Genomic DNA, 14,899 nt, shown 5'->3' on the forward strand with positions numbered 1-14,899 from the left:
GGCCAGTATAGCTGTGCATGGATGGTATAGTTGGGGTTAACAATCCTGGCTCAGCCCTTGTAGGAGGCTAGGTGGTGGCTAGCTCCACCCCTAGCTGAAGGTTGTTCTAGGAAGAGTTCAGAGAGAGAGGAAGCTGTGGCTTGTGCTTCTTCTTAGGCGTAGAAAGTTATAGAGACTAACTGATCTCTGAATGATCTACAGAAGGAGAAAGACAAAGGAGACAATTGAAGAACTTAGAATTTGCATGGCTCAGCTTTGGAGTCAGTAAGGTAACCTGCTACTAAAAGCTGCTAAGACTTTACTGCTGTGAGGGACACTGCTGAGGCCTTGTTCACATCTTCGTTAAGAGATCGAACAGGCTGTTCCGGCACAGAGCAGCCTGTCAGATCCTCCACTGCACTACCAGATCCTGATTGACTGCAATGAGGTTGGGCGGTGATCCGGCTGATTTCTGGCATAAATGCCAGGTTGTAAACTCCAGTTTGTGCGATGTGAAAAGTTTAATTTAATCAGAAGTCCGGTAAATCATATACATGTGACGTTTCGGCCACAATCCGGCCTTGTATTTTTCTCTATGTTTATGATAGTCTGAGGAAGGCCGGATTGTGGCCGAAACGTCACATGTATATAATTTACCGCACTTCTGATTAAATGAAATTTATCACATCGCACAAACTGGAGTTTACATTCTTCTTGATACAACGGGGTGGGAACCCAAATTCCTGTAGCGTACCTACAATAGAGTGCCATGAAGTTTTCTTTTCAATAAATGCCAGGTTTGCAGGGGACAAAAACTGTTGCATGCAATGGTTTTTTGTCCGTCCGACAGCTAGCATTTGGGCCAGATCAGGCATCCGGATCTGCTAAATGGAGAGAAGACACCTTCCACACATAGACACATCCCGGCCAGTCGTGTCACTAAAACCCTCTATCCCTAGGGTGACCACATTTCCAAACTGCCATTCAGGGACACCCGCCCCGGCCCCCCCGCACCCATGTCCACTCCCCACTAGCGGGGATTAATACCGAACTGCTAGTGGCCGATTCCCGCGACAATTCCGGCGGTATAGCGCCACTATTTTTAGCGTCGATATACCACCACTGCGGCTCCCGCTCAGATGTGAAAGGGGCCTTAGTTGTTCCCCTGTGTTACTGTCCCCTGCTTGTGTCACCTTCTCCTTCATTACTGTCCCCAACTTGTGTCATCTTCTTCATTACTGTCCCCAACATGTGTCACCTTCTTTATTACTGTCCCCCACGTGTGTCACCTTCTTCTTCTTCTTCTTCACTGCCCCCCACGTGTGTCACCTTCATTACTGTCCCCAACTTGTGTCACCTTCATTACTGTCCCCAACTTGTGTCACCTTATTCTTCATTACTGTCACCCAATTGTTTCACCTTCTTCATTACTGCCCCCCCCTTGTGTCACCTTCTTCATTACTGCCCCCCCTTGTGTCACCTTCTTCATTACTGCCCCCCCTTGTGTCACCTTCTTCATTACTGCCCCCCCACTTGTGTCACCTTCTTCATTACTGCCCCCCCACTTGTGTCACCTTCTTCTTTATTACTGTCCCCTCAGTTGTTGTTCCCCTGCATCACCTTCAAATTTCCCACTTGTCAGCTACATGTATTACTGTGACAGTAATACATGAAGCTGACAACAAGTAGGGGAAAGCAATACATGGGGCCGACAAGTGGGGGACAGCAGTGGCGGCTGGTGCTCAAATTTTTTTTGGGGGGGGGTGTAAACAAACGTAAAAAAAACATCAATTGCAGCCACTGTGCCATCAAACACAGCCACTGTACCCATCAATTGCTGACACTGTGCCGATCAGTTGATGCTACTGTGCCCCATCAGATGCTGCCAGTGTGCCAATCAGTTGATGCTACTGTGCCCCATCAGATGCTGCCAGTGTGCCGATCAATTGATGCTACTGTGCCCCATCAGATGCTGCCAGTGTGCCGATCAATTGATGCTACTGTGCCCCATCAGATGCTGCCAGTGTGCCGATCAGTTGATGCTACTGTGCCCCATCAGATGCTGCCAGTGTGCCAATCAGTTGATGCTACTGTGCCCCATCAGATGCTGCCAGTGTGCCGATCAGTTGATGCTACTGTGCCCCATCAGATGCTGCCAGTGTGCCGATCAGTTGATGCTACTGTGCCCCATCAGATGCTGCCAGTGTGCCGATCAGTTGATGCTACTGTGCCCCATCAGATGCTGCCAGTGTGCCAATCAGTTGATGCTACTGTGCCCCATCAGATGCTGCCAGTGTGCCGATCAATTGATGCTACTGTGCCCCATCAGATGCTGCCAGTGTGCCGATCAATTGATGCTACTGTGCCCCATCAGATGCTGCCAGTGTGCCGATCAATTGATGCTACTGTGCCCCATCAGATGCTGCCAGTGTGCCCATGAATTGTCGCAAACTGTGCCTCATCAGATGCTGCCAGTGTGCCTATCAATTGCCGCTACTGTGCCCATCAGATCAGATGCTGCTAGTGTGTCAATTAATTGTCACTACTGTGCCCCATCAAATGCTGCCAGTGTGCTAATGAATTGTCGCTACTGTGCCCCCATCAGATGCTGCCAGTGTGCCCATGAATTGTCGCTACTGTGCCCCATCAAATGCCAGTGTGCCCATAAATTGTTGCTAGGCACAGTAGCAACAATTCATGGGCACACTGGCATTTGATGGGGCACAGTAGTGACAATTTACGTGCACACTGGCATTTGATGGGGCACAGTAGCGACAATTCATGGGAACACTGGCAGCATCTGATGGGGGCACAGTAGCGACAATTCATTAGCACACTGGCAGCATCTGATGGGGGGCACAGTAGCGACAATTCATGGGCACACTGGCATTTGATGGGGCACAGTAGTGACAATTTACGTGCACACTGGCATTTGATGGGGCACAGTAGCGACAATTCATGGGAACACTGGCAGCATCTGATGGGGGCACAGTAGCGACAATTCATTAGCACACTGGCAGCATTTGATGGGGCACAGTAGTGACAATTAATTGACACACTGGCAGCATCTGATCTGATGGGCACAGTAGCGGCAATTGATAGGCACACTGGCAGCATCTGATGAGGCACAGTTTGCGACAATTCATGGGCACACTGGCAGCATCTGATGGGGGCACAGTAGCGACAATTCATGGGCACACTGGCATTTGATGGGGCACAGTCCATCAAATGCCAGTGTGCCCATGAATTGGCGCTACTGTGCCCCCATCAGATGCTGCCAGTGTGCCCATGAATTGTCGCTATTGTGCCCCATCAAATGCCAGTGTGCCCATAAATTGTCGCTACTGTGCGCCATCAAATGCCAGTGTGCCCATAGATTGTCGCTACTGTGCCCCATCAGATGCTGCCAGTGTGCCCATGAATTGTCGCTATTGTGCCCCATCAAATGCCAGTGTGCCCATAAATTGTCGCTACTGTGCGCCATCAAATGCCAGTGTGCCCATAGATTGTCGCTACTGTGCCCCATCAGATGCTGCCACCCAGTGTCAATTGCCCCTATTTGCTCACCTTTTGGAGTCATATAATGGAGATGGAGTGACTGTCTCCTCGTCTGGTCACTGGTGGTGGTGGAGCAGGGCAGGGCAGTCTTGCGCCGGTGTTCTTCCAGTCAGGACTCGAGGAGGCACTGGCGTCTGGCAGCCGGTGGGACACGTGGTCACCCTAGGAGGTGGGGGTGGAGTCGGAGCCGCAGAGAGAGCGGGACATGGTGACGTCACTGGTTGCTACACGCCAAGCGGGGCAGCCGTAGCAACCAGTGATTTAGGATGAATTAATTACAACAGCACTGCGGCAGCAGCGGCAGTGAATGTTGCAGACTGGCAGGCAGTTGATTCCGGGACTCTCTATTGTCCCGGTTTGAAGGCTCCCGGGACACGGGACAAAAACGTAAATTACGGGACGATCCCGGGCAAACCGGGACACGTGGTCACCTTATCTATCCTGCAGTGGACACTACAGCCAATATTGCACGAGTACTATTGCCAGCGATACATTCTACTGAGAGAACCATAAACCCCATCATTGCCAAAATCCATACAGTGCTCTCTGGGAGAGAATTGCACTGAGTATAGTTGGAACTATGACTGCTATAGTTGGATGTACAACAACTCCCATTTTGCACTACAGTAAGGAGAGGAGTTTGTTCTTCTACCACCGGCCTGGTTTTCTGACTCCTACACTATACGCCCGCTATTGCATTTCACACTCTCTGCTTTGTACCCATCCAAACGTTTAACACCATGGGCACCCCGGTAGGAGCCCCAAAACCAGGGTGTGCCCTCAGGGAAGAAAGGGTGGGCCCTTCTTTCATTGCACGGCCCTAGGGAGCAATAATATGAGGAAAGTCACTGTGATTGACTGTACCAGCCAGAACCACTACCACTCCCATCCTCCACTCCAGCTCCTCCAGGACTGCTGCATATGCCCATCCTGTTAGAAGAAGGACTACTGGGGGACAGCACCAGGTATAAGCAAAAGAATAGGATCAGTTATTTGGGCGTTCAGATCTTTGGATACATCCCTGTTTCATAAATGTTAGCTAGCACTGTTCTGCCCACTGTGGTCAGAGGCACAGAGATATGCAGTGCGCATGCGCCAATTTCACGCCAGTAACTGGCGCATGTGCACTGCATATCTCTGTGCCTCTTCCCACTGTTGGCAGAACACTGTGCATGCCCGGGCCCGGCAGTGATGCGCTAACAGCCTACAGGGAAATATGATGTCACAGAGCCACAGGGCTGGCTTGAGCTTACTGAGGGGCGGAGTTAGGTGCGAATGAGGCGGAGGAACTTGGGCACTTTCAGAAAACTCTCCGCCCCTGGGCACTTGCGACCGCTCATTAGCATATGATAAAAATGACTTTTTGGACGATTTGAAGCATCAGAAGAACTAACCACGGGTAACATCTGTGTCATGTCTTTGTGCCCCACTGAACAATGTCACCTGTTTGAAACCGGTCAGGTAGGTGACAGACTCCCTTTAATAATTTTTAATAGCTGGTACATAATTGTGATATTGTGAATACTCCTTTAAAGAGGTTCTCTGGGAATAATTATTTTTTTTCTAAGCACGGAACGGAACCCTACGGAAGCACTATGGAGTGCTTCTGTGGGGTTTCCCGTACTTCTGCTCCGCAAAAAGATAGAACATGTCCTATCTTTTTGCGGAAAGGCCGGATCGCGGACCCATTAAAGTGAATGGGTCCGCGATCCGCTGTGGCTGCCCCACGTATGGTGTTCGTGCATTGCGGCCCGCATTTTGCAGCCCGCAGCACGACCACGGGGCGCACACGTTCGTGTGCAGGAGGGCTTAGTATATATGGTGAGGCCTCTAGCACACGACTGTATGTATTTTGCTGTATTTTGAGGTCCGCAAAAAATACAGATGACATACGTGTGCATTCCGTTTTTTGCGGAACGGAACATCTGGCCCCTGATAGAACAGTACTATCCTTGTCTGTTATGTGGACAATAATAGGACATGTTCTATCTTTGAACGGTACGGAAATACGGAAACGGAAGGCATATGGAGTACCTTCGGGTTTTTTTGCGGATCCATTGGAATGAATGGTTCTGTATACGGTCCGTATACGGAACGCAAAAAATTGAAAAAAAGAAAGTTTGTGTGCAAGAGGCCTATCTCTGACAATGTATAAGAAAGAAATGGTAAAAGTAAACTAGATGGTGTCGTTTCTGAAGAAACCACAGGATGTTGGCTTGAAAATGCTAGAGCCCCAGGGGCACGGAGGGTGGGATTGCTTAACAAAGCACAAGCAACCTTCTCGGCTATGGGCTGAAGAAGTGTGCAAAGTTTCAAAATTGTACTCCTAAAACTGTGGGAGAAGTAGCACTCTATCGAAAATCAATAAGAGAAATTTGATTGGTTGTTGGTGGCTCCACCCACTTTTTCGAACCTTGAAATGGAAACATCCAATGACCACACATATTTGAGGTCCTTGACATCAATAATGTGAGAATGGCAGCATTTTTAGTTTTTCCCATTTAACCTCTTCAGGACACATGACGTACCGGTACGTCATATATACACTCACCTAAAGAATTATTAGGAACACCATACTAATACGGTGTTGGACCCCCTTTTGCCTTCAGAACTGCCTTAATTCTACGTGGCATTGATTCAACAAGGTGCTGATAGCATTCTTTAGAAATGTTGGCCCATATTGATAGGATAGCATCTTACAGTTGATGGAGATTTGAGGGATGCACATCCAGGGCACGAAGCTCCCGTTCCACCACATCCCAAAGATGCTCTATTGGGTTGAGATCTGGTGACTGTGGAGGCCATTTTAGTACAGTGAACTCATTGTCATGTTCAAGAAACTAATTTGAAATGATTCGAGCTTTGTGACATGGTGCATTATCCTGCTGGAAGTAGCCATCAGAGGATGGATACATGTTCTCATTCTGTCTACGCCAAATTCGGACTCTACCATTTGAATGTCTCAACAGAAATCGAGACTCATCAGACCAGGCAACATTTTTCCAGTCTTCAACAGTCCAATTTTGGTGAGCTCGTGCAAATTGTAGCCTCTTTTTCTTATTTGTAGTGGAGATGAGTGGTACCTGGTGCAGTCTTCTGCTGTTGTAGCCCATCCGCCTCAAGGTTGTGTGTGTTCTGTCTTCACAAATGCTTTGCTGCATACCTGGGTTGTAACGAGTGGTTATTTCAGTCAACGTTGCTCTTCTATCAGCTTGAATCAGTCGGCCCATTCTCCTCTGACCTCTAGCATCCACAAGGCATTTTTGCCCACAGGACTGCCGCATACTGGATGTTTTTCCCTTTTCACACCATTCTTTGTAAACCCTAGAAATGGTTGTGCGTGAAAATCCCAGTAACTGAGCAGTTTGTGAAATACTCAGACCGGTCCGTCTGGCACCAACAACCATGCCACGCTCAAAATTGCTTAAATCACCTTTCTTTCCCATTCTGACATTCAGTTTGGAGTTCAGGAGATTGTCTTGACCAGGACCACCCCCCTAAATGCATTGAAGCAACTGCCATGTGATTGGTTGACTAGATAATTACATTAATGAGAAATAGAACAGGTGTTCCTAATAATTCTTTAGGTGAGTGTAGTTCCGATCATCGCCGCCCGGCGGGGGCGGTGATCGGAACCCGGGGCCTGCTCAAATCATTGAGCAGGCACCTTTGCTAAATACGCCGGGGGGGGGGGCCTGTGACCCCCCCATGTCGGCGATCGCAGCAAACCGCTGGTCGATTCCGACGATAACCCGGAACAGGATGGTGATTGGTGGTGTGATAATACACCACCAATCACCATCCTGCAAACCTGAGAGGTGATTGTGACATCACCTCTTAGGATCGCCTCTGATTGGTAGGTGGGCGGGCGGCGGGAGGTTCAAATCCTAGCAGCGCTCCTCTCCTCTTCCTTTTGTGTCCGGGAGCCGAGGAGAGAGGAGCGCTGCCTGCACGTGTCGGATCTCAGCCAGCACCCCCCAGGTATTTTAGGGAAAGGCTAGGGAAAGGTTGGGTTAGGCAGGGATAATAAAGGGAAAGTTAGTGGAAGTAAAAAAAAAAAGTTTCTGATTGCATCACCCTAAATCGGGTGTCTGGGGTCCACAGGACCCCAGACACCCGATTTAGGGTGATGCAATCAGAAACTTTTTTTTCCCCCCCAGGTGTGCTGCAGCTTGACCCCCCTCAACTTTTTTTTGGGGTGCAAGTATTTTTTTTTTTTTTTTTGTGCGTATGCTGACTGTGGCCGGCACTCTTAGCGTCCGGCCACTGTTAGCGCATCGCACACCCCACCGCTGATCAACTTCAGATGGTTGATCAGCGGTTTTGAATAAAAAAAAAAAAAAATTTCCACATTTTTCCACCTTTTTTTAGTTAGTCTTTTTTTTTTCTGTTAGTTTTAGGGATAAGTACGCGAACACCCGTGCCCCCACACACACACGCACACTGAATAAAGATTTACACGTACGCATACACACACGCAGACACACACTCCCCTATGGCCCGCCGGATGTTCTCGGCCGAGGAAGCATACGCCCAGGTTGCCTCCGAGTCCCAGAGTCCCAGTGAGGACGAGGATGACCCCACTTACCTGTTGTTATCCGCGTCCTTCTCATCATCTAGCGATGATGATGAGCCCCAAAGGTGGCGGAGACGCCACCAGGCAGAGCAAGGGGACCGCCATGCTAGGGACCCTGTGGCCCACCCTAGTACGAGCAGCTCTGGGGCTCGTACTAGTTTTCCGACCCACCAGTTAAATCCACCGGAGCCCCCTGCCGGTGAACTTGTCTGGTATACCTCAGAGCGATTTGAGCCCGTGATTCCTGATTTTGTAGGCCAACCAGGAATCCAGATTTCCACAGTGAGCTTCACTGAATATGACCTTTTTAGTCATTTTTTCAGTGACCAACTGGTAAATCTAATGGTGGAGCAGACAAACCTGTACGCCCAACAGTTCGTTGATCAACACCTGGGCTCCTTTTTGGCTAGGCCCGGTGGCTGGACGCCGGTCAGTGCAGCCAAGATGAGGACATTTTGGGGCTTAGTGCTGCACATGGGCCTAGTCAAGAAACCTAGTATCAGGCATTACTGGAGTAGGGACATCCTCTACCAGACCCCACTTTACAGTACGGCCATGACACGCTCCTGGTTTGAGGCCATCCGGAAATGCCTGCATTATGCAGATAATGCAGCATGTCCCCCCCCCCAAGGTGATCCTGCCTATGACCGCCTGTACAAAATCAGGCCGGTCATCGATCACTTTGGGGCCAAATTTGTACCTGGAAGGGAGGTCGCGGTTGATGAGTCTCTCATTGCGTTCAAGGGGAGACTCATTTTCCGGCAGTATGTTCCCTCAAAGCGGGCAAAGTATGGCGTGAAGCTGTGCAAACTTTGTGAGAGTACCTCAGGGTACACTTATAAGTTTCGTGTGTACGAGGGGCGAGATTCCCGTATTCAACCCCCAGAATGTCCCCCCACTCTGGGTGTTAGCAGGAAACTTGTGTGGGACCTTATGCACCAAACTGCTAGATAAGGGTTACCACCGGTACGTGGATAACTTTTATACTAGTATCCCCTTGTTCCAGTCCCTCGCCGCCAGATCCACGTCCGCTTCAGGGACCGTGCGGAAAAATCAACGCGGCCTCCCTGCCCACCCCCTCCAGGTACCTATCCCCAGGGGTGAAACCCGTGCCCTTACCACTGGAAACCTGTTGCTGGTCAGATATAAGGACAAGAGGGATGTCCTTGTACTGTCCACAATTCATGGTAACGGCATCACCCCTGTCCCTGTGCGAGGTACCGTGGCAACGGTCCTCAAGCCCAATTGTATCATCGACTACAATAGGTATATGGGGGGAGTTGATCTCTCTGATCAAGTCCTCAAGCCATATAATGCCATGCGCAAAACCCGGGCATGGTACAAAAAAGTAGCGGTCTACTTGGTGCAGGTTGCCTTGTACAACTCTTTTGTGCTGTCCCGGAGCGGTGGAAACACAGGGACATTCCTTCAGTTCTATGAGGCAGTCCTCAAGGCCCTGATCTTTTCGGACCGGGAAAGAGCAGGCTGTAGTACCTCGGGAACTGGAGGCGCCCGGATCGTCCCTGGCCAACACTTTCCAGGTATGGTCCCCCATACTGGAAAGAAGGGACGGACCCAAAAAAGGTGCAGAGTGTGTCACAGGAGGGGGATACGAAACGGACACCACTCCTTAATGTGACACGTGCCCCGATCATCAGGGCCTCTGCATTATTGGTTGCTTCAGGGAGTACCACACTTCCATGGAGTACTAAATTTATATCCCAATTTAGCCACTGACAATTGGATAAAAAAATGGTTCTCAGACTTGAGACACTAAAGCAAATTTTTTATTTTTTTATATTATTTAGTAAAACTAAAATAAATAAAAAAAGTAGACTTATTAGGTAGCGCCGCGTCCATAAGAAATTGCTGTATAAAAAATACCCCCCTAACCCCTCAGATGAACACTGTAAAAAAAAAAAAAAAAACGGTGCAAAAAAAATAAGGTTTTTTTTTTGTCACCTTACATCACAAAAATTGTAATAGCAAGCGACCAAAAAGTCATATGCCCCCCAAAATAGCGCCAATAAAACCGTCCTCTCATCCCGCAAAAAATGAGCCCCTACATAAGATAATCGGCTAAAAAAAAATAAAAAAATGACTCAGACTATGGAGATACTAAAATGTTTTTTTTCTTTATAAAAAGATAATATAGTGTAAAACATAAATAAAAAGTAGACCTATTAAGTATTGCCGCGTCCGTAAGAATCTGCTCGTTGAAAATACCCCCCCTAACCGATCAGATGAACACCGTAAAAAAAAAAAAGAAACGGTGCAAAAAAAGGTATTTTTTTGTCACGTTACATCACAAAAATTATAATAGCAAGCGATCAAAAAGTCATGTGCCCCCCAAAGTAGCGCCAATAAAACCGTCCTCTCATCCCACAAAAAATGAGCCCCTACATAAGGTAATTGGCTAAAAACTTTTAAAAAAAAGACTCTTAGACTATGGAGATACTAAAATGTTTTTTTTTTCTTTATAAAAAGATAATATAGTGTAAAACATAAATAAATAAATTAAAAGTAGACATATCAGGTATCGCCGCGTCCGTAAGAATATTAAAATTTCATTTTAATCCATTTTTTCCAGTAACAAAGCAAGAGTTAACAGCCAAACAAAATGCTGTATTTATTTCCCCGAATCTGTAGTTTGCAGAAACACCCCATATGTGGCCGTAAACTGCTGTACGGGCACACAGTAGGGCGTAAAGGGAAAGGTGCGCCGTATGGTTTTTGGAAGGCAGATTTTGCTGGACTGGTTTATTTACACCATGTCCCATTTGAATCCCCCCTGATGCACCCCTAGAGTAAAAACTCCATAAAAGCGACCCCATCTAAGAAACGACACCCCTCAAGGTATTAAAAACTGATTTTACAAACATCGTTAACCCTTTAGGTGTTCCACAAGAGTTATTGGCAAATGGAGATGAAATTTCAGAATTTCTATTTCTGGTAACCTTGCCTCATAAAAATAGTCCCAACAAAACTGCCACCTTATCCCGTAGTTTCCAAAATGGGGTCATTTTTATCGAGTTTCTACTCTAGGGGTGCATCAGTGGGGTTCAAATGGGACATGGTGTAAATAAACCAGTCCAGCAAAATCTGCCTTCCAAAAACCATACGGCGCACCTTTCCCTCTACGCCCTACTGTGTGCCCGTACAGTAGTTTACGGCCACATATAAATACAGCAGTTTGTTTGGCTGTTAACCCTTGCTTTGTTACTGAATTTTTTTTATTAAAATGGAAAATTTGCCAAAAATGTTTAATTATCAAATTTCATCCCCATTTGCCAATAACTCTTGTGCAACACCTAAAGGGTTAACAAAGTTTGTAAAATCAGTTTTGAATACCTTGAGGGGTGTAGTTACTTAGATGGGGGTCACTTTTATGGAGTTTCTACTCTAGGGGTTCATCAGGGGGGCTTCAAATGGGACATGGTGTAAATAAACCAGTCCAGCAAAATCTGCCTTCCAAAAACCACACGGCGCACCTTTCCCTTTATGCCCTACTGTGTGCCCGTACAGTAGTTTACGGCCACATATGGGGTGTTTCTGCAAACTGCAGAATCGGGGCAATAAATATTGAGTTTTGTTTGGCTGTTAACCCTTGCTTTGTTACTGGAAAAAATGGATTAAAATGGAAAATTTGCCCAAAAATCAAAATTCTGAAATTTTATCTCCATTTGCCATTAACTCTTGTGGAACACTTAAAGGGTTAACAACGTTTGTAAAATCAGTTTTGAATAGCTTGAGGGGTGTAGTTTCTAGAATGGGGTGGTTTCTATTATGTAAGCCTCACAAAGTGACTTCAGACCTGAACTGGTCCCTAAATACTGGGTTTTTGAAAATTTCTGAAAAATTTCAAGATTTGCTTCTAAATTTCTAAGCTTTGTAACATCCCCAAAATATAAAATATCATTCCCAAATTGATCCAAACAAAAATATTTTGAACCAAAAGGTGTGCTTTTGGTGGGTTTTGAACTAATGGTGGTCTGTGGATGACACTATTATGGGGGCATCTGTGGATGGCACCGTTATGGGGGCATCTGTGGATGGCACTGTTATGGGGGCATCTGTGGGTGGCACTGTTATGGGGGCATCTATGGGTGGCACTGTTATGGGGGCATCTGTGGATGGCACTGTTATGGTGGATCGATGTGGGGGCATCTGTAGATGACATATATATAGCATCTTATCTTATGTGTCATCCACAGATACCCCCCATAACAGTGTCCCTGTGTAGTGAATGGGGCCGGCATCTGTTTCTGTAATGGCAGCGGGGCCCGGTGCCTGCTTCATTCATAAAGTGGGCGGAGCAGGCGCAGTGAGCGTAGTGAGCTACGCTACGAGGGCCCACCCGGCCCCCTGACTGCCAAGAAGTTAGTAGTAAGTATTACAGCGCTAGATTTAAGATGATTGGAATACTTTAACAATACCCACAAGTTAGATATGTTTACCGTATACTACAGTGAGCGGGGCCCGTTGTAGTAGAATACAGTGACTGCAACGGGCCCCGCTGCTATTACAGAAACAGATGCCGGCCCCCAGCCCCTCCTCCCTCTCAGCCTATTCACCGGATGGTCACAGCATTCGCCCCCCATAAGACGCACTGCTATTTTTCCCCCACTTTTGCGAAAAATAAGGTACTTCTCTACTGTAAGAATAAAGGCCAATGCATGCAGTGTGTCACGTTACCGCAAAACAAACACGTTAAGTGACCATGAAGAAGCATGCTTTTCATATGCTTCACTATATGGCACGCAACGCACAGTTAAGGAGCGGCAATACTTATACTTTCCATTGTGTTGTGTTCCGCTGTTACAGGGAACGCAACGCCCATGGTTAACCTAGCTTCTCACTGATAACTGATCAAGTAAATATGTTTTTTGCAGGACTAGAGACACTTGTATAAGTGAAGGGAATGGTTAGTCAATAGTTCAAGACTGAAGCTGTAAACCAAAAACTGCTGTCATTCAGCTAAGGCTATAAAAACTTGTAAACTCAGATTGTTAGCTTAAACTTTAAACATGACTATGGGATTCTACTAGGGAAATCAGGTTTTACAATAAATGCCCCTTCCCCTTCCTGGATCCTCCCACTGCCCTATCTTCAGCAGAAGATCAGCACACAAAGGAGAAGGCAGCAGCTTCCTAGCCAGTAGTTCTGTGCTAATGACATATATGTTGCCTTTCTTTCCTTCAAGGAATGTATAAAATACATTTGCATATTAAATACAGAGGAGTCGGAGTCGGAAGTACCAAAAACGGACCATTTATCTACCGACTCCACCGACTCCACAGCCCTGGTAAAATGGCGGCTGAACGTGTTACAAAGTGAAAGTAAGTATAGAGGAGACAAGCCCGGGAAAGTGAGATCACCTATAATGCCGTGCAGCCAGCTAATCCAAAAATCGCCATGCCCTGTGATGCCACAACCCTATAAAACCCTCATCCTGCGCTGTCTCCACCATTGTCCTGTGAGCTGAGCATAGGAAAAGATGAGGCAGGTGCTCATGTGCTAGAGGCAGTGTTGCTGAAAACAATTCATAGAAGAATATTGGAGAGGGAGAGTGCAGGGAAAGTTCAGGGAGAGTGCAGAGAGACTTATTTTGCGTCAGCTTTATTTATTTATTCCTACATTTACTTATTTCTACATCAGCCATAAATTAAATTCAATACCAATAAGATGGAACCCTTTATTATTCCACTGCCAGCGTGCCAACCAATATCCTCCAGAATGCACCCTTTAGGGAAGTCAGGTCTTAATGATGACAAGTCTCATCTTTTCTGGCTTTATTTCTTCCAAATCATCCTTCAAAGTCTCCATCTCCTAGAAAAGTCAGCAAGATGCAGAGAGAAGAGGAGCTGGATACATATTCTAATCGATATTAGATGATGTGGAAAAGGAGGAAAAGCAGATGACAGAAGAAGGGCTCCCACCTGTAGGACAGGAGAGCGCTGTGGTTGGAGAAGAGGGTACAGGCCCTGGGTACAGGCCCTGTTTAAATGTGCATTAAAAGTGCCACGTGGCCGCTAACAATGAAGACCGACTATACAATGCAATCTTTATTATTAAATAAGAGGTAGCTGTGGGCTAATTGGCCGCACATTTTTTTCACCACATCACGGCCGATCTGTGTGGCTGTGGACCTGAGAGTGCCCTGGGTGGACCTGATTTATAGTAATTCGGCACAAATTAATTCAGAACAAATTAAATTTCTTGGCTACCTTTGGAAAAGTTGCTGAATCAAATTTTTCAAGACTTCCCTCATCTCTAATCACAACAGTTACCTGACAGAAGCACAGTCATGTCACAGGAGACCACCTCACAGAAACTCACTTGTGAAGTCATAGCAGATCCCTTGACAGAAACACAACTGTCATGCCACGGATTACCTCACTACGACTTGCTTATAATGTCACATCATCTTACCTGACTGTGACTCACTCATGATGTCACCGTTTTTTACTTGATGAAAATACATGTGATATTACAGCAATTAGCTGATACAAACACAATTGTGATATCACAGCAGCTTACCTAACTAAAACTCTCTTGTGATGTCACAGCTGCAGGTTACAGAAACACACTTGTGATGTCACAGTAGTTCACTTTAGTAAACCTACTTATGATGTCACAATAGCGTGCCCGATTATTATAACCTACTTGTGATGTTACATCATTTTACTTGATGGAAGCACAGTTGTGATGTCACAATAGCTCACCTGACAGAAGCACAGTTGGGATGTCACAGCAGCATGTTACAGAAACACACTTGTGATGTCA

This window comes from Bufo bufo, chromosome 1, assembly GCF_905171765.1.
Source record: "Bufo bufo chromosome 1, aBufBuf1.1, whole genome shotgun sequence".
Taxonomy (NCBI): domain Eukaryota; kingdom Metazoa; phylum Chordata; class Amphibia; order Anura; family Bufonidae; genus Bufo; species Bufo bufo.